The sequence below is a fragment of the Durio zibethinus genome, chromosome 5 (assembly GCF_047325235.1).
Source record: "Durio zibethinus cultivar Kanyao isolate XHJ-2024 chromosome 5, ASM4732523v1, whole genome shotgun sequence".
Lineage (NCBI taxonomy): Eukaryota > Viridiplantae > Streptophyta > Magnoliopsida > Malvales > Malvaceae > Durio > Durio zibethinus.
The window spans coordinates 27,360,296-27,382,594 of NC_143166.1; the positions used below are offsets into that span (position 1 = coordinate 27,360,296).

The 22,299-nt window shown below is 30.2% G+C and overlaps 1 pseudogene across 1 annotated transcript; it reads left to right on the top strand.

Moving 5' to 3' along the window:
* Positions 1 to 122: 122 nt before the first annotated feature.
* Positions 123 to 18,790, top strand: LOC111282258 (4-hydroxybenzoate geranyltransferase 2-like; annotated as a pseudogene). The gene is made up of 8 exons (XR_016342477.1): positions 123 to 986; positions 1,152 to 1,287; positions 3,484 to 3,605; positions 17,355 to 17,424; positions 17,546 to 17,695; positions 17,838 to 17,971; positions 18,077 to 18,175; positions 18,550 to 18,790. The product of XR_016342477.1 is annotated as a 4-hydroxybenzoate geranyltransferase 2-like (transcript).
* Positions 18,791 to 22,299: the final 3,509 nt, after the last annotated feature.

Here is a 22,299-nt window from a genome sequence, read left to right on the forward strand (position 1 = left end):
ACAAATACCATTTTAATAGAGATGGATCTGAGTAGGTGCAGGCAGAATTCTTTATTTATGTTCCTTGTAATAATCGATGCAATATTTTATTGATTATTTATATGTCACCTAAACACGCGGCCGGTTTCGCAAGGAGAAACACTCATACATGATTAATAAAACTAGACGACTAACAATTGTTTTTCTCTATAAAATAGGAAAAAAATCGAAAACGAGACACTACCGAACGTAAGAAGTACCGTATACATATTATTAGATACTGGAACTTGGTAAATGGATGTTCAATTGTTCATCGAAATTAAACTGGAACACAGAGCATCAGCAGCTAAGCAGGGTCATTTTCCTGACGCAAGCCGCTTGGGTCCGTATTTAAAGGCAAATTCTACGGCTGCCCTTTGACCAAAAAAATGTCTCTGGCCGCCATTTGAGCAAAAAAAATTTTATGGCTGCCGTAGACTTGGAGTCAGAATACCATCATGAATGTGACGGGGGAAGGTTGCAGTTGGTGGTTTCAATCTTGGCGACTGTGTTTATATGGCATAACTCTTAACATTCTTTGTTAAGCGCAATTTGAGTTTAGTCCACTAGTTCTTTCTCAGTTTTACAGCAAAGATGGCGTCACTTTCGCTTGCTCACGCTTCAAGCAGGCTCCTTGCTTCCTCTCCCTTTTCCCCTCTCCCTTTTCTTGGCTCCCAACAACAAGGATGTTCAAGAATCCTGCTTTCAACAGCCGATTCACCACTCGATCTTTTTCTCGAAAAAATTTCCGCGTTTCTTTCCTCGAATTGCAAAACCAGAATTGCCTGCATGTCAAGTGCCACATCTCCAGCAGGCAAAGATGATCAAAAGCTAATCGGCCAAAATGAGAGAGTTGTTAAGTTTTCATCGTGGATTGATTACTTACCCAAAAAAATTCAGCCTTATGCTAAGCTTGCTCGCGTGGAGAAACCCATCGGTGCATGGTTACTGATTTGGCCGTTTGCGTGGTAAGAGTTTTTCTTACTTTGATTTACTAATATTTTGGTTTTAGAGTATTCGGGTGAAAACTTAAAAATGCTGCTGCTTAATTAAATTTAATTCCCTAAATTTTCTATATATTTTCTATTTTTTGTTTTTGGGAAGATATATATTTAGTATTTGATTTTCTACAGGTCGGCTACGTTGGCAGCATCGCAAGGAAGTCTTCCAGATTTGAAGACTTTAGCCCTATGATTTTGTGTGGCTCCACTTTTGAGGGGAGCTGCTTGTACAATTAACGACATCCTTGATCGTGACATTGATAGACAGGTTATTTTTCCTTGGAATCAAATTCCGGAGTTTTATTTTCCCTTACTTAGAAAAAAAAAAAAGCGCTAATTTTAAAAGGCTATTGACTACTCAAAAAAAAAAAAAATCTTTTGATCCTTATTATTAGCATTTTTTATATAGCCGTTTTCCTTAAAAGGTCCATCTGAATAAAAGATTTTAAGATGGGATTTCATTACTAATGAGGCTTTTAAAATTTTAAAAAAGAATTCAATTTTTAACAAAATAAAAGTCGAATAGTCAAAAAATTTTTAATTTTAATAAAAATTTTGGAAAGCTCAAATTTTCTCTTCAAATTTCACCTACTTGGTAGAAAATTATGAAATTTTTTTATTTTATAGAAAAAAATCCATATTAATTATGTTTCTTTTTGTATCTAACTTTTGTTTTTGTTTTTTTTTTTTAATTTTAATTACAAAACTTATTATAAAATTTTTTTAAAAAAATTTTTCATATTGTTTGTAATATCCAACATTTTTACAAATATAATGACACTCATATTATTTATATTTTTAGTGTTTTATTTTTTTATCTCTAATATCATTATTTATATATTATAATTATTTTTTTATCTTATCAAATTCCAATATTCAAATTTTATTTCTAAAAAATAATTATCCAAATACTATAATAATTTCAAAATGCTAAGATTCTAAAATTTTTTATCCAAACACACTAATAAAAAACTCCAATGATTAAATTTTACGAATTCAATTTAAAGGCATTTTAAACATTTATTATATTTTGAGGAAGAATTCACTAATGTAAAATATTTTAGTTTTATACGTTTATGAGTTGTGATAATTGATTTTATCAAATCTAAAGGATCGAATAGAGTCAAACTCTATCATTAATATATATTTACCTTACATTTTTCCTTTATGTATCTATTATTTCTAATCACACAGCTGCCTTCGCTCTTTCACATTTTGCTCTCACCTTCCTTCCCTTGTCTTCCATCTAACAAAATCGGCTTATATGTTTCCTTGCATAATGAGAGTTTGTCAAGCAAATCACTTTCTCTATTTTGCATTCAATTACTATATATGGAATATTGAAAAGTAAAACTCTCCAGATTCCTAAATTTTAGATTTATTTCTTGTACCTCCTAAAGCAAATAGGTAAAGTTGTAAGTGTTTTATTAAAGGAAGCCAGGTAAATTACAAGAATTTTATGAATGATAATCAATTTCCTCTTTTTTCCTTTTTTTTTTTCAAAATTCAGTACAGGATGAGGAAATTCATATAAAATATAAAAACAAGTTAAAATTGTATAAATTCTGTCCTTACTTGAAATGCATTGTTTTTAATTTGTGCAGCATCTGATGGCATATGTGATAAGGACAAAGAAAGAAACTGGTGGCATTTGTGATTAGGATAAGGAGAAAATCAAAGAACATAAGAACTAAAAGAGTAAAGAGAAGAGTGAAAGAGAATCTCTAGACTCAATAAAAAAGGAAGGGTTAATGTCATCTTTAAATTATTACGAAATTTTAATATAATATTTAAATTTTAAAAATTTTTAATGTGACATTTAAATTATAAATCTACTAATTAATATAGTATTCATTTTTAATGTAAGTAACTTCAAATAATAACACGTAATATACAAATAATCATCTAAATATTGAATTAGTTAATAAATTTATAATTTAAATATCATATTAGAGATTTTTAAAATTTAAATATTACATTGAATAGTTTATTATAATTTAAGAGTTATTTATAATATTAATCCAAAAAGAAATAAAATAAGAAAGAAGTAATGAATTTATATTTAAATGGTTATTTAAACCAACCATTAGATTGAGTTGATATCAATGGTCATAAATTGCCATAAAATTATAAAATCTTACACTGTAAGTGGATCCATCTTTTATACTTTTAACTATTATGAAACCCTTTATTTATTTATTTTTATTGTTTACAAATTCATTTCTTACTTTTTATTTCTAACTAAAAACAAAATACTAATAAATATACAAAAACAATGATCAAACAGAGTCTCTCTTTACAGGCACGATTCATGCTTTTATTGGTTTTTTTTTTTTTTTTTTGAAGTATTTTAACCAGTTGTGCTGCAAATCTAAACAAATATATAATTTTATCTAGCCATATAGGTTAGTGATAAATAGACAATTAATTTTTATTCTTGTGATTTTTTTTTTTTTTTGTGCAGGTGGAGCGTACAAAACTGAGACCAATTGCAAGTGGTGCTGTAACACCACTTCAAGGACTTTATTTTTATGCATTTCAATTGATTTTGAGTCATGGAATTCTCCTCCAACTCCCCAACTATAGGTCAGTTGTTTCTCTTCTCCTATAATTCCTTTCTCCTTTCTTTTTTTTTTTTTATAAGTAGATAATGTTTGTGCTATGCAACGGATTTATATGTCTGATTTGAGTATTTATATTAATTATATGATGAGGAGTTTTAAATACAATAAATATTAATGATATCATATATGCACTTAAATAACTCAATATGCATGAAAATAATTAAATAGTATAAATATTTTATTTTATAAAAAAATATTATTTATCAAAAATAAATTTTTATCATATATATTATTTTCAAAATTTTAATATATGTAAATATCAGTATAATTATATTTTGTTAACAATGATAATTAAATCAATAATTAAATTAAATTAAAATTAAAATTAAAAGTAATTAATCATAATCTACGTAATTTTATTTAAAATGTACTTGTTGACAGAATTAATATACTTTTACTTTTGTTAAACATTTTGCTGTATTAATAAATAACATATGTATATTAATATTCGTTTTGCCAAAAAAATACTAAATATTTTATTAATAATTTATTCTTCCTCAAATTTAATTTAATTTTTAATAACAAAGATTATAATTTATATCATACTTTATTCACATTTATTTAAAAGATTACGTCTAAGTATATTATATTTATAACATAATATAGAACAAATATAAAATTTATAATCATGTTCACTATATTTCTATATTAATTGATTATTTTTATTTCTATTCGCATTGATCATATTATTGTTGACATAAGTTTCGTAGTTATTCAAAATTTTAAACTGAAAAACCATATTTTTGGTTATTTAGAGTTGAGATTGTTTATCTCAAGCACCTTTTGAGATTGGATGAGTCTTCTTACGGTTTACTCTATGAGAGGTAGTGAGTCTTGTCCTGTCACAAGAGAGTTTATTGCCTTAGGTTTTCCATTTTGGATCATCTTTGAGGATTAGTTAGTCTTAACAAGGGTATAAATGATATATTAATACTTACAAGTTATTTGGATTTGATTCGAATAAAATTTGAATTCGACTCAATTATTATCGAGTCGAGCTCGAGTAACTCGACTCATTGATCGAGTCGAGTTCGAGCATTCTTATATCCTGTTCGAGTAGCTCACGAGTCTAGTAGAGTTTTTATATTTAAATATATTTTTATTATTTTTATTAATAAAATATCTCTAACTCGAGCTCAAACTTGAGTACAAATAATTGAGTTTTTATCAAATATAAGAATCGAGCTTATTTTTACATATTAATTAAGCTTAATTGAGTGAATTTAAGTAGCTCGATTTTTATATTGAGTCGAGCTCGAGTTAAAAAAATACAACTCGATCGAGTTCAAGCCAAATTTTGAGTCTCAAATTTTGAATCAAGTTCGAGCTCAAATTTAATACTGTATTGACTCGAACTTGATTGATTACACCCCTAGTCTTAGCTCCAGTGAGTATAGTTAGTGTCAGCGGGTTTTGTGTTCTTTTCCAACTGAAGTTTAGGGCAGATTACTAGAAATCAAGGAAATGTCTGAAGCTTTGTGGAAGAGTTTGAAATTGACTAATGACGAGAATGACAATATAGTTACAGACATGGGTAGTTGGGGCAATGGAAACAAGGAATGAAGAGCCTGGTTGGTAGGTACACTCTTCACAAATAAGGCATTTAATAAAGCGGCGATGAAAGGGACACTGAAGATTATCTGGTGACTGGCTAAACAAGTAAAGATTATGGATTTGGAGGGCAACAGGTTTCTCTTCAAGTTTGCTATTGTGATGGATAAGAATAGGGTGCTTGATGGGTCACCAAGGTCGTTTGATAAGCAGATCATACTGTTCAAAGAACATAATAGGAAATTTAGACCAAAATATTACAATTTTGACATAGCAACATTTTAGGTTCATGTGTATGGATTACTACTGGGTACGAGGAATCACGACAGCACAAAAAAATTGGATGAATAATGGGAGACCTTAAAGCAATTGATGCTAGGCTCGATCGATGAGGGTGGTCAAGGTTCTTACGTATGAGGATAGACATAGATGTAACAAAGCCTCTCCATAGAGTTGCACAGATCATAACAAATGGAAATTCTAAGGAAACTTGAGGGAGATTGAGCTACAAACGCTTGTCGAGCTTATGCTATCAATGTGGGAAACTAGGGCATGTGGAAAAGGACTATAAGGGAAACGTACAAAGAGAAGGAGGAGGAAAATCAGATAGCAAGTAGTATGGGGCGTGGTTACGATTATCCCTTTTAAAACTTAAGGAAGTCGTGAGAGAGAGGGAAGGTAATAGCCATGCGATTTCTACAATCAAGATTATTAATGGAAATGGACAAGCCAATGTAAGTTCCCAAGGCATGGCGACAGATGGCAGAGGAGTGGTTTAGCCAATATTAACTGATAATGTAGTAAAGTTGGACCCAAATTCGAAACAAGAGAAACGGGATATATAGCAGATTGATCTCAGGGTTAGAGGTACTGAGAATATCTTGGATGGATTATTAGGGGAAAATCAAATGTACAGAGGGAAGGTGATATCTTAAACAGAATATTTAAGGAGAATATTGAAGAGCCACTCAATAGTGGGGTATGCATGCCCTTCCCACCTGAAGCTCAAATTAATCAAGTAGAAAACATCAAAATAGGCTTAGAAGATGAAGTTGGCTTCTCACCCAGTAGAATAGTACCCATACCAAGCTTAAATGGGAAACTCTTGGATAACCTGTTACATAGGAAACATATGGCTCACATGGCAAAAACTGTAGAGAATAGTGATACTTTGCAAAGAGGGATTAATATGGAGGAACATGCACGTGGGTCTGGTACTCTAGTGATGAATATGGAAACAGGACACTCAAACAAGGCCCCATGCAACATTGAAGAAGCTGTTAAAACCCAAGTCAGGAGAAAGTGGAAAAAGTTGGCATATAGACCCAATGAAGAACCTAATGGACATACACAGAAAGTGGGGAAGAGGAAATTTGAACCAGAAGAACTGAGAAAGATGGATATTGATAATCCGAAGAAGAAAAGTAAGAAAGAAATGAAAAATGATACAAACAGTAATTCAGAACAAACAACGGAGATTGGTTACTAGTGTCATCGAGAATAATGAAGTGCTTGGTCTGGAACTGTCATGAGCTTAGGAACCCACGAGCAGTTTGAACTTTTTAGAAGATGCTAAGTCGAGAAGATCCCGAGGTGGTTTTCCTTTGCGAAACCTTTTCTAAAGTATGTAACTTAGACAGAGTTCGAAAGAAGTGTGGTATGAAACGAATGGTTGGCGTAGACACTATTGGGAGAAGTAGGGCCTGTTAATACTATAGAAGAAGAAAGTTGATCTGAGTGTTGGGGAAGGAGGTAGGCTTTCCTTTAAATTAAATCACCACACACAAGAAAAAATAAATTTGGGTAATTGTAAATAAATTACTTTGCATTTTTATTAAACTCAATTAACCTTTTTATAGGTTTACTAACAGAGAAAATAACTCAAACAGTTAATAGATAATCGAAAAGTGGGGAAAGTGGGTAAAATGACTGAATATTAGGAATCACTCAACCGATTAATAACTACTACTAACAACTACTACCCACTAATCCTAAAATCTATCGTCTGCTACCAACTATATCCTAAAACCTAGGACTTTGAGCCCAAACGTGAACTTAATTTTGAATCATTTTTCAATACTCTCTCTTGATTCAAAATCACATACTTCAAGACGTAATCTGAAGTAGAAAAATTTCTCTCTTGAAAGTGCTTTGGTGAAAAGATCTGCTAACTATTCGTCCATTCCACAATGCTCCATTTTGATTACACCATCTCCAACTAAGTCACGAATAAAATGAAAGATAATGTCAATGTGCTTTGTTCTCCCATGAAATGGATTCTTTGTCATAGCAATTGCTGACTTGTTGTCACAAAAAAGTTTAGTTGCTCTATCTTGAACCTGACAAAGATCTGCGAGAAGTCTTCTAATCCAAATTGCTTGACAAGTTGCTAAAGTTGCTGCTACATACTCAGCTTCTGAAGATGATAAAACTGTTGTAGCTTGTTTCTTTGAACTCCATGTGATGGCACTTGATCCAAGAGTGAAAACACTTGTCGAAGCACTTTTTCTATCATCCAATGAACTTGCCCAATCACTATCTTGGAATCTATATAAATTGAAGTTTGTAATTTGACAATACCAAATCCCAAAATCACTAGTTCCAACAATATAATGTAAGACTCTGTTTCAAGATGATGTTTTGTGAGACTTTACATAAACCTAGATATTATACCAACAGAAAATGTAATATTTGGTCTAGTATGGGTCAGATAAATCAAACCTCCTACTAAGCTTCTAAAAGTTTTGCATCAACCTTTTCTGAACCACTTTCAAGTTGTAACTTCTCATTCATGTTCATGGGTGTGGCAGTCAGATTGCAGTTGAACAAATTAAATCTTTTAAGTAGATCCATTGTATACTTTCTTTGTGAAATGAAAATTTCATCCTCACCTTGCTTCACCTCAAGCTCTAAAAAATAATACAACAGACCTATGTCTGACATTTCAAATTTCTTCATCATGTTAGCTTTAAATTTAGCAACAAGATAATCACATGAGCCCATATAAATAATATCATCAACATAAAGGCAAATAATTATAAGATCATATTTTTCTTTCTTCTTCACATAAAGAGTAGGCTCATTATCACTTCTTGTAAAGCGATTGTGACAAAAATAGCTATCAATCTTACTATACCATGCCCATGGTGCTTGTTTCAACTCGTAAAGTGCCTTCTTTAGCTTGTACACCTTTGTTTCTTTGCCTTTGATCACAAACCCTTAAGGTTGACTGACATACACCTCTTCTTTTAAATCTTCATTTAAAAAAGCAAACTTAACATCAACTTGATAAACAGGCCAATAAAATTGTACAGCCAAGGCTAAAATAATTCTCACCATTTCAAATCAGCAACCAGAGAAAAAGTTTTTTCGAAATCAATACCTTATTGCTGCGAGTATCCTTTCACCACTAACCGGGCTTTGTGCTTTTGTATGGTTCCATCAGCATGGTATTTAGTTTTGAACACCCATTTGAAGCCAATTACATTCTTATCTTTCGGTAAATCTACCATTGCCCATGTTTCATTCTTCTAAATTACCATCATCTCTTCTTGCATTGTATTTTGCCATTCTTTTTTGTTTGCTGCTTCTTCAAAAGTTGTTGGATCTGAAACAAGGAGAGCAAATTGACAAGTTTCATAAATCTCTTTCAAAGATCTGAACTTTCTTGAAGGTGTTTCATCTGATAATTCTTTCAAATAAGGTGAACTATTGTATCGTAAGGTTGAAGATAAAGAGTGAGATGAGGAAACCGATGAATAAGAACTACCTAGAGAGTTTGTGAGAATTGATTCGACATCTTCATTTGTTGGATTCTCACTAAAATTCTCACTTTCACTTGGAATCATAACTTGAGTAGTCTAATTTTTGCCATTCCACTCCCAACTTGTATCTTCATCAAAGATCACATTTCTATTAATAATCACCTTACCACTAAGAGGATTATATAGACGATATGCTTTGAATTGAGTGCAATATCCCACAAAAATGCATTTTTCAAATTTTTTCTCAAGTTTGTGATGAGCTTGAAAATTAACCAAAACATAAGCAGCACAACAAAAAATTATCAAATGGCTTACTGTCGGCTTTGTACCTCTTCAAGCTTCATAAGGTGTTTGATTAAAGATTGTATTTATAAGAGAAAGATTCAGCAAGTAAACAGTAGTTGCCACAGTTTTAGCCTAAAAATGATTTGGTAGTCCTCTTGCTTATAATGAGCTTCTAGCCATTTCCACAATAATACAATTTTTTCTTTCAGCTATACAGTTTTGCTCTATAATATAAGGTGCAGTCAATTCCCTGTGAATGTCATTTTCATCACAAAAAATGTTAAACTCATTAGATAAAAATTTTTCTCCTTGATCAATGCGAAGAGTCTTTATGAACGCTTCACTTTGTTTTTCCACAAGAGCCTTGAATTTTTTGAAACTTTCAAAAGTCTCTAACTTATTGGATAAAAAATAAACCCAACTCATTCGACTACAATCATCAGTAAAAAGAAAAAAAATACTTACTCCCACCAAGTGATGTAGTTCCCATAGGCCCATATAGATCGGCATGTATCAATTCAAGGTATTCAGAAACTTTTCATGACTGTCCATTTGGAAATGACTTTCTTGCTTGTTTTCCATAAATACACCCTTCACATAAATCAAGAGATCAAATTTTAGGTAATCCAAGAACCATACCTTTTTTACTTAGTAACTGCAAGCCTTGATATTGAAATGTCCATATCGCAGATGCCACAATTTTGATTCATCCTTCCTACTAACAAAAAGAGCTTGCTTTTCCACGTTAAAAATTTTAAGTGGAAACATTTTGTTTTCTATCATATGCACATTCACCATAGGTTGCCCAAATTTGTCTTTAATCACACATATTCCATTTTCAAACACAAATTGCACATTCACCATCCATTAGTTGTCCAACACTTAACAAACTATGCGCTAAATTAGGAACAAAGAAGACATCAGAAAGTAATTTTATTTTACCATTGCTTGCCTCTACTACAACGATACATTTCCTTTCAACTTGCATCTGCTTGTTATCCTTAAGTTTGACTTGTAACTTTTGTGACTCATCAAGATCTTTAAACAGTGATATATTGGGGGTCATATGGTTCGAGCACCTACTATCCATAAACCAAACATCATTTGAAGCTTCATTAGCCAGGAAATGAGTCATGAATAACTTACTTTCTTTGCTTTTTTCCTTCACATAGCTCACTTGGTTCCAGTAATTTACTTTTACATGCACAAATTTCTTACAATTATAACACTGAACAGTACTTATGTTTCCTTTTTGCTCACCATCAGATTACCTTTTTTATCCATTAAAATAGCTTCTTCCTCTACCTTTGCCACATCCTCTTTTAGAAAGCCTCATCTGCCACGTCTTTTGCTAACGGACACTTTCTTTCTAGTTTTTTCCCCTTTCACTTCAAATGCCTTCTCATCAGTCTTCTCTTGTGATCTATTCAACCTTGCTTTATGAACTTGCAAAGAACCCATTAGTTCATAAAAAAAAATAGATAAATCCTTAGACTCATCTATTGCAGTAATTCTATGATCAAACTTTGGAGTTAGACTTCGTAAAACTTTGAAAACAATAATCTCATCTGTAATCTTATCACCATAAGATCTCAATTAAGTAATAATAAAAATTACTCTAGAAAGAAAATTTGCACTATTTCTTTACTCATCATCATTAAAGTTTCAAACTCATGCTGGAGAGTTTGGAGTTTCACAGCAATAGCTTCTTTTGAAGAGCCCTGAGCTCTTTCTGTAGGATTTTTCAAGCTTCCTTTAAAGTGTTAGCTGCTACAATCCTAGAGAAAAGTATCTCATGAACTGTTTGCTGAATGATAAATAGGGTTTTGAAATCTTTCTTCTTTTTATCTTTCAATCGTCCTTCATCGTTATCATTCTCATCATATCCGATTTTTACAAAATCTCAAAGATCTTGAGATTTTAAAAGTGTCTCCATTTTAATGCTCCAAAAGTCATAACATTTTTCATCGAACACAGGAATGAGAGGTTGGACTACATTTGAACTATTATTTACTATCATCATTGACAATTTGACGGATACAAAAAATAGGTAAGGATCTTAAGGCTCTGATACTAAAGATTTGTTAGAAAAAAAGGTAGGCTTTCTTTTAAATTAAATCACGACACACAAAAAATAATAAATTTTGGGTAATTGTAAATAAATTACTCTGTATTTCTATTAAACTCAATCAACCTTTTTATAGGCTTATTAACAGAGAAAAAACTCAAATAGTTAACAGATAATGGAAAAGTAAGAAAAGTGGCTGAATATTAAGAATCACTCAACCATGTTTAATAACTACTACCAATAACTACTACCCACTAATCTTAAAAATCATCGTCTACTATCAACTATATCCTAAAACCTAAAACTTTGAGCCCATACATGAACTTAATTTTGAATCATTTTTCAACACTGAGGTTATTGAGTTACTTATGTCACCATATTAATGTGGCAATCAAGGAATCAGATGACCAAGAATGGAGGCTAACCAATTTTTATATTGAACCAGAAGCTAGGGAGAAGAGGAGGACAACATAGAATCTATTCAAAATGCTGGCTACTAAAGACCAAATGTCCTGGCTTTGCTTTAGGGATTTCAATGAAATACTTTGGGATAATGAAAAAGACAATGGGTGGATTGGATTTGAAAGACAAATGGTTGAATTTCGAAAGGCACTTGACGATACAGGTTTGTTTGACTTAGGTTTTAGAGGGCCAAAATTTACTTGGAGTAAAAGATCAAACCCTACATTTAGGATATGAGATAGGCTCGACCGGGCAGTGGCTTCAACAAAATAGTGAGAGAGGCTTCCTAGCTATATAGTCAAAAACTTGGCAAGACCAGTACCTGACCATATCTCAATCACGGTAAATACGTTAAGGCTAAGAAGGAAAAAACTTACTGAGAGGGTAAAATGGAGAAATTTTTTGAGGCTATGTGACGAAAAGAACCTGAGTGCGAGCACTTAGTTAAAGAGGCTAAAAAAAAATTGTTAGGATAGGAATAAGGCAGAAATTAGAGAAGAAGCTGGGGATAATGCACAAATGGGGCACAAAAAAATTCCATGATCAAAGTTTCAAAATCGAGAGGTTGACTAGTATTCTTAAAAATATCTAATTACGTGCTAACACTGTAAAAGAAAAAGAGGAAAAACTGGATGTTAAAAAATAGTTGAACAAACTGATGGACATAAAAAAGTACACTGGCAACAAAGATCTAAAGTTTTTTGGCTCAAAGAGAGGGATAAGAACACAAGATACTTTCACTCACAAGCATCTCAAAGGAGAAATAATAGAATCAATGGCCTCGATGATGAGTTGGGAAACTGGCATGAAGGTGATAAAGCAATAGTGGATCAAGTGGTGAAATATTTTAGAGATTTGTTCAAATCCTAAAGGACATTCAATATGGAAATGATCTTAGAAGCAATAAACCCATGTGTGACAAATAAAATGAATAATTTTTTTTTTGGAGTTCTCATTAAAGGAGATTCACGACACTATTAAACAGATCGATCCAATAAAGGCATCTAGCGTGGACGATATGCCTGCATTGTTCTTTCATAAATTTTGGCATATTATGTGTTCAAATGTCATAGTTATTGTCTTGCTATGCTAAATGGGGAAGAGAGGTTGGAAGAAATAAACAAAACCCACATAGTGCTTGTTTCTAAGACTAATAAATGAAAAAATGTCTTAATTCCATCCCATTAGTCTGTGCAATATGGTGTACAAAATCATTTCCAAAGTCATTACTAATAGATTAAACAGGTTCTACCAATTTGTATCAATGAAAACCAAAGTACGTTTATCTTGGGTAGGTTAATTATTGATAATGTCATAACTGCGTATAAGCTTTTACATATTTTGAAGCTGAAAAAAAATGGCAAAAAAGCTTAAAGAGCACTCAAGTTGGACATGAATAAGGCATATGATAGAGTAGAGTGGGACTTTATTAAAGCCATAATGGAAAAATTAGGTTTAGGGATAACTAGATATTGATTGGTATGCAATGTGTGAAAACGATAAGACATAATGTGATTACTAATGATACTATGACTGACACCTATTATCCATAAAGGGGCCTCTGATAAGGGTACCCCTTATCATCATACATGTTCTGTACTAAAAGTTTTTAACATTACTGGCAAATAAAAAAATGAAAGTCAACTATAAGGCATGTGAGCTAGCAAAAATGGGTCCAAAATCACTCACTTATTTTTCACAGATGATAGTTTGTTGTTCATCAAAGTAAGCCAAACAGAATACGAAAGGATGAAGCACTTGTTCAAGATATATGAAGAAGGTTCATGGTAGAAAATCAATTATGAAAAATCAAGATTATTTTTCAGTAGGAATACTAACACAGATAAGCATGAGATGGTTAAAAACAAGTTTGAAATTCATGTCACAAACAACCTAAAAAAGTACTTAGGGCTACCAATGATGATTGGGAGAGGAAATAAAAAAGCCTTTAGAAAAATAGTGAATAAAATACAATAAAAGGTTTATAGGTGGAATCAAAAGTGGATTTTGGATGGTGGTAAAAAGGTTTTCATTAAAGTAATTTTACAATTGGTGTTCTCTTATGCCATGTCATGCTTCATGTTTCCAAAAGGGCTAGGTCACAAGATGAATATGGCTATGAGTAATTACTGATGGAGTAAGAGAGGTGAAAAAAAAAAGAATTCACTGGATGACATGGGGGAAACTGTGCAATGGTAAGAAAACTGGAGGCTTAGGGTTTAGAGACATAGAAGCTTTCAATATAGCATTGTTGGCTAAACAAGGTTAACAATTTTTACGTAATAACACATCCTTGGTCTACAAGGTGATAAAGGAGAAATATTTCCCTAACATTACTTTTTTTGAAGCTGGTGTAGGCCATTCACCATCTTATATTTGGCACAGCATCTACATAGGCAAAAATTTATTACGACAAGGGTTAAGGTGGCATATAGGGGATGGAACAAACATCAGGGTATGGCATGATCCTTGGACACCCAAAAATGGTAGTTTTGTGCCTCAACCAAAAGAAGCTAAATTTTCACGGGAAATAAGGGTAAGTGATTTATTAGTTTCTAGCACAAAGGAATGGGATGGTCAAAAACTAGATGCTATGTTTACAAGTAATACAATTGAAGATATCATGACTATTCCTCTTAGCAATGTTGAGATTCACGATGTTCTAATCTAGTATTATAACAAGGATGGAAGGTATAGTGTAAAAATTGGATATTGGTTACAAATGGCAGAAGAGCAAATAGTCAACAAGGAAAATGAACCTGAGCTATGGGATAAAATATGGAGGACAATCATTTTGAATAAAGTTAAAATTTTTGCATGGAGACTAAGCCATGGGTTTCTGCCAATTTTTGCTAATCTAAAGGAGAGAAGGCTGTTTGACTCAGCTCTCTGCCAAATATGCAAATAGGCTGATGAATCAATCCTACATGTAATCACGAAGTGTTCAATTGCAACTAAAGCATGGAAAGAATCAAAAGTTATAGTAGACATGGAGGGATAGCAGTGGCAGAATGCAAAGGAATGGATGTCTCATATGGTAAGGGGAGCAAACTTAAAACGAAGGGAAAGATTCTAATCCTAACTTGTGTTAGGCCTAAAGCAATAAACATAACAATGCAAAAGTAATATATCGCAATAAACCCATAGTAATAGATAACAATAAAAAATCAACAACATAAAAAAAAAAAAAAAAACACACCAAGATTTATGTAGAAAACCTTTCAGTGTAGAAAAAAAAAATCACCGACCACCAGAAAAAACTCATCTATCAAATAATGGATATATAAAGTTCTTCTCTAGTTAAAACTAGAGCTAATCAATAACTAGAGAGACAATTGGAGAAATCTCATCAAATAAATGACTCAACAAATACACCTTAGATTTGTTTCTAAAGAGCTTCAAACCTGATCTTCACTATTCAGAATGTGAAACTTTGAACTATAAACTTGCTAATAAAATTTCAGCTCAATCGGACCATGGATCAATTTTCGTTCAACCAACTCTCCCTTCTCCCATTTTTCTCTATTTTTCTGGCTTCCTTTTTTCCCTTTATTTTCTTAGTTTTTGGCACCATCTTATTTTTCACCTTAAAATAACTCACCTCTTTTTATTAAGTATTTAGGGTTCTATGTAAAAAAAAAAGACCAAAGCTTATGGCTTTTAATTGGTCCAAAACAAATTACATAAGGTTGGACTCCTCTTTCCTAACAGCTTAGGCCATCTGGACTAATAGGAATGAAGAGATAAAAAAATAGTGCACAGGTCAACCAAGGATACTGCTAGGTTTGCATGTAATTACCGAGAGTCCTATCAATAGATACAGGCTAAACAGAACCCTCAAGCTACAAAGGAAGTGGTAAAATGGAAAAAACCGTCTGAAATGTAGTTAAAATAAATTTCAATGGAGCATTCAATGTAAAGGAAGGCATTGCATCTATTGGCGTCGTTGCCAGGGATCACTGCGGGCAAGTGTTAGGAGCCATGCATAAGTAGGTTCTACATTGTAAGGATCCTACTATAGTTAAGGTCTGAGAAGCTTTGGAAGCGGTGAAATTTGCAGCTGTTATGGGCTTCCAGAGAATTGAAACGGATGGTGATGCACTAGGGGTAGTTAAACTAATAAGTTAGAAAGGCGAGGATTGGTCCTTATATGGGAATCTGATCAATAAGGCAAAGCTCTGTCCATACTAAACTAGAAGCCAACAAAATAGCTCACCTGCTAGCTGCAGAGGCCTTACGAGTAAATGAGATAGCTTTTTGGTGTTATTGTTGAAGAAGACAAATTATGATAATGAGCAATGAAACCTTTTCTTTCAAAAAAAAAAAACAAGTTTCTTAGTTATTCACTTTTTTTTCAATGAAATCAAAATTTTATTTATTTACATAAATCCAAAGTTAGAATTCATTGTATTCAAATATATATATATATATATTCTGATGCAATTTTTGAATTTATTCAAATAATTCTCTTTATTCTACAATTTTTATATGATTATTTGGAATTAATTCATTTTGTTGGAATAAAAATTTTGAGCTTCAGGATATATACTTCCCACTTACGAATTTTAAGAAAAGTTATCATTTACAGATTTTTAAATTTTTACTTTTAAAAATTTTACAAAAAATTATATATTTATCATTTTTCAATTATTATTTATTATTCTATTTTTTTCTCCGACCAAGTCATTAAGTATTACAGTTTTCCTAATTATCTGCTCCCCACCTAGCTTTTATGTGAGGGAATGGATGGCTTTTCTATTAAGAGTATTTTATTTATAATTTTTTTATTATAATAAAAAATTATGAATGAATTCATCATTTATAAATATAAATTTTATATAAAATTTTGATGATTTTTATATAATTATAAATTATAATTAATTAATTATATTATAATTACCGTAAATGATATGATTTTTTTATTAATTTTTTATTCATTCCACGGAAAAAAAATGAAGCACACAAGCTTCACGTGGCTTTTGTCGCTACCTCCCGTCATTTTTAACTCCCGACATGGTTCTCGATTCTAGAGCTCCCAAAGAAAGTTTTTTTTTTTTTTTTCATTTTTTGAAAAGAGTGAGGGTGAGAGAAATATAATCATTATGTTCTTCTTCTATAGGTTTAATGATAAAAGAAGTTTTAAAAACGACATGAGATTCTGATTTTGAATGTTTTCCTGTAGACAAAAAATATATATAATCACTATCACAATTATTTTTTAAATCAATTTTAATATTTTATTTTACTTGTTTTAAAAGTAATGTTTCAATAATCTCAAATTTAGCAAGTTTATTGAATTAATTGAATGATAAAAAAAGTATTCTTATATGTTATTTATTGATGATTGAAAATTATACTTTTTTTTTAAATTCAAATATCAATTTAAATGAACAACTTAAAATTTGTTCGGCATTTGATTTTCAATCTAATACCATTGATCGAACATTGATTAAATTTGAATCTAATACTATTAATTAAACATTTATTTGGCATTAGATTTCCAATCTAATACTATTGACTAAACGTCTGATTCATGTATCAATCTAATGCTACTGGTTTACTAACAATTTCTTAATTACAGCACGATCTATGAGACTTCATTCATCTTTCTAATTTCTACGTATCCTCTCATGAAGAGGTTGACATACTGGGTAAGGATGTTTGTGTATTATCATTATTATTATTATCAATATTTGCTGTTGAAAATGGCTTGTTTGTTATTTATTGTTTTCCCCCATAGTTTTATCATCGACACAACTATCATTGATGCAGGCCCAAGCCTATTTAGGTTTGACCTTCAACTGGGGAGCCCTACTCGGCTGGTATGCAGTTAATGGAAGCATACAACCATCTATTGTCTTCCCATTGTACATGTCTGGTATTTTCTGGACTCTCGTGTACGATACCATATATGCTCATCAGGTAAAAATAATTTACAAGTTTCTCTTACAAGTTGCTTTACAATTTACTTTTAGCATTTAAAAGTTTCCCTGTACTTAGTATAAATATTTTAACAATCATCTAAAAACTATAATTTCTTTGATGTTGATCACCATGCATTCAGGATAAAGAAGATGATATCAAAGTTGGTGTTAAATCCACAGCCTTGAAATTTGGGGATTCAACCAAGGAATGGACTACTGGGTTTGCGATTGCATGCATTGCTAGTCTTGCTCTTACTGGATACAATGCTGCAATAGCTGTTTACTTACTGCTTTAGATTGGAACTTAATTTCAACTAACATTTTTCGTTATTGCAACCTTTTCTAATCTTATCAAATTCCCATAATCTATTTTTGGAGCAGGGTGGCCATATTATGTGTTTTTAGCAGCTGCATCTGGACAATTAGCTTGGCAGATAGGGACTGCTAATCTGTCATCCCCAACTGATTGCAGCAGAAAGTGAGTATAATTAGTTTTAAAGAATTTACTGGTTTAGATAATTGAATTATTTTATAAAGAAATATAAGATTAAAATAATCGTTCTTTTTTTAGAGAATTGAATTATTTTATATTAAAAAAATAATTAATTTTTTATGCAATTTAATTTTTTTTTATATATGCACTAAATATAAAATAAAATGATAATTATTATATCTTATTTATAATTTTATACATTTATATATAATATAACGATAGTGATTTAAATACAACAAATCGATCTTCTTTTAGCAAGTGATAGAAATTTGTTTTGAGTAGAATTGTCATACAGAGTCTCAAATGCATCTTGCAGATTTCTAGTACTACTAATTAAATTCTCGTTATCTTCGTTACAGTTTTGTGTCCAACAAATGGTTTGGTGCCCTCATTTTCAGTGGGATTCTATTGGGAAGAGTCTTCCCTTAAAGTTATATAAGCGATCGTTTGATACCATTATCAGTTTTACTTCATGTTTTCTGTTTTTTAAAATTTTTAATTTCAATGTGAGAGGAAAATAACACTATATTTAGTTTATCTTAATATATTGCTCTTTTGTGAACATCAATTGTAAGGGAAAAGACCTACATAAAATTTTTTAAATAAAATTTGTGAAGTTTTTGATTAAATATCATTATTTAAAAATTAAAAATAAAAATAAAAATTAATAAACTAAAAGATCTCATTATATAAATTAAATATATAAAATTTGAAAAAATTTTACGAAATTTTGATATAATTTTTAGATAAATATTTTTAATAAAAATATTGATAAATTTTTTATTATTAAATAAATATCAATCAAATTTAAATTTTAAATAATTTTTTAAATATTATTAATTTTTACATTAAAATTTATTAATATATCAATTTGAATTCTTTTTTTTTTAATTTTTTAAATTATTGTTATTTTTTAAAAATTTTCATGAACTTTACCTCATGTACTATATAAGTAATGATCCAACTATACACCCTAAGCTCAGCTCTAAAACATCGGAAGCGGCTGCTATATGTATTGTCTATGGTTTAAGTTTGCTGAATCTCACACTTTTCTAAACCAGGTTGGTGTTGGAAACCGCACAAGACATTTATGTTTTATGCATTATCTCTGGCTATTTGCGATGAATGTAAAGCATAAACTTGAAAATAAATTCTACAATTATCGTAATGGTATTAGGGAAGATACCGCTAGATAATATTAAAAACATAAGGAATTATTATTAATTTTTTTTATTAAGTGTGATTGTTTATCTATCAAAATTTATGATTTTAATAAAATTTTAAATTAATTAAAAATTTATTAAAAGGATAATTTTGAGATCTATTAAAATAATTTGAGCTTAAGAATATGATTACGTGTGAAGAAGAATCAATATTCTTATAAAACTTAGTTTAAAATAATATCAATTAATTACGTATTATCTTTTAATTTTTATAAAAATATTTTAATTGATATTTAAAAATAATTTCTTTAATTTTTCTTATTGCAACAAAAAATTATTTTTTTTGTTTATTTAATCTTTCGTTTGAAAAATAAATAAAAACTTTATCTATTAAAAAATTTTTAAAAATATTTTAATACTTTGATAATATTAAAATAAATTTTATTGAACTCTTAAAAATTACTATTCAAGCTTTGCAAAATCACATCCATCCTCAAAATCAATATTTATAATACATATAATAATACAATATGATGACCAAAATTTAATCCAAATAATATCTTTTTATAAAAGTTCATTTCATATTTTTTATTAAATAAAAAGTAAATGAAAATTTTTATTGAAAATTTTTTTAAATATCCTAATATTTTGATAATATTTTAAAAAAATTTTTAATTTAAAAATTTTTAACGAATTTTTTTAGAATCTCATATTCAAAAATTCACAAAATTTTTTTAAATTATTATTATTATTATTATTTCAACTTAAAAGTTAGCTCATAATATAATTACTCATAAATAAATTTATTTCCTAAAAATACATATTTTCATAAATATTTTATACTTTACTTTAAAAACAATTTATTCAAATCAAAGAAAAAAAAAAGAAAATCTTTATGTTAAAAAGAGTTTCCAAACATTTTTACAATATATTTCAATATTTTGATAATTTTTACAAAAATATTTTTATCTAAAGAGCTACTCAAACTTCTTTGAATTTTATCATCCAAATATTTTCATTTTCGTTTTCGTTTTCGTTTTCGTTTTTGTTTTTGTTTTCGTTTTTTTAACACTTTTTTATATATTTATTCAAAAATTTAAAATTTAAATATGGATAAATAAATAACTTAACAAAATAAATAAATAAATAAAATTACCCAAAGAAGATCAGTCAAAATCGGTCAACGGTTTGAAGTGGTTTACTGATGGTTTGGACGGTTCGATCGGTTCACAAGTGGTTCAGAAGCAGTTCAGATGCGATTCGGCTACAGTTCAGGCGACCTAGGGCGGTTTGGTTAGTCTGGCATCGGTTTAGTCAGATTGGTCTGATGTAGCAGCAGTTGCTTGGCTCGGGCTGGGCGCTCGGACCCCGGACCGAGTCAGGTCCATGCGTGGGTCGTGGATGGTTTTTTTTTTAGCCTATAAAAATTTTTTCAAAAAAATCATTTCGAACTCTCTCTTCAAAAAAAAGTTTTACTTACTTTCCAACGCAGACCAAAGAGTCAAGTAGAGAAGAACTTATAGGACTTTTTGTTGCCATTTTTTTTTTTTTTGCTCCCCTTTCCTCTGTGAATTGGCCCTCCATTTTATTAGGAATCCTCAAAGTAAAAAACTTGCCATGAAATGATTTTTTTTGAAAGGTAAACTGGCGAATTTTAGCTTGATGTTGCAGTAGTTGTTGCTGTATTTCAGGGGAGAAAAAGCACAGAGTTTTTTATCAAATTGAATTAAAGGTAAATGGGGAAAATATCAGAGAGGAGAAAGAGTGGATAGCTAGAGAATGAAATTATGTGGTCTTGGTTTGAAGAAAAAGCGGAAGGGGCAACTGAACTCTAAACAATTTTCACTTTTTCATTTTTTTTTAAATTAAATTAATTTAACATCTAATAAAATAGACATGGGTTTTAAAAATTAATTTGGGCTCATAATTGGGCTTTGAGCTTTTAATTGAACTTTTAAACCCAAGTGATTGATTTTGAATTTTTAACTTGTGCAATTAATCGAACCCAAAGTAGCTCAATTCAATTGAAACGAATAATTTGACCTAAATCAAGAAGTTTAAATCAAGTATAAAAAAAACCAAACAAATTGGAATCGTTTCAAATAAAATTAAGTGTTTATAAAATACAGATATTATAACATCGACAGGTAATTATATAGATATTGAATATTCCAACATATATTTTCTTGTTCCTCATCAAAAGAGTTACGAGTTATGATTATTCACGTCAATAATTCTCCAATGTAAATGGGAATTTTTCTAATAATAATAATAATAATAATAAATATTAAGAAAATCAGAATCAATAGTCATTTTTTATGAAAAATAACTTTCATTAATATCAAAAGGTATCACCTATCGCTACAAGAATAGAGTCTTTTAATGAAGGTTACAACTCTCACAAAATATCCATATAATCCTCGCTCATTATTTTAGCCAGAATTAAATGACTCTCACAAGCTCTCACTATGAGTTTCCTCATTAATTATATAAATGATAAAAGATAAAATAAGACCCTTACTATATCTATCCTTTAGTGAGAGTTACAAGAACCTCACAAAATGTAAATAATTAATGAAAGCTAATTTCAATCATCACTAAATGTAAAATTTATAATGAAGACCAATTTTGACTCTCACTGTATCTTTTATATTTAATGAAAGCTTTTGTTAACTTTTACTTAAAATTTTAACTTTTAGTGAAGGCTTGTGTTGATTCTTTTATTAAGAATTGTGACCTTCCCTAAAACACTTTACATCATTTAGTAAAAGGATTTAAGTCCCTCACAAAAAATACTTATTTATGTATTTTTATTTAATTTGTTAATGGACATATTTTTTATATTTGTAATTCTTATTCCGAACAAAACATAAATAAATTACATTTGTCCAAAATATTATTGCATAAAACCAAATAAGCATCCACATATACAGATACCAAACAATA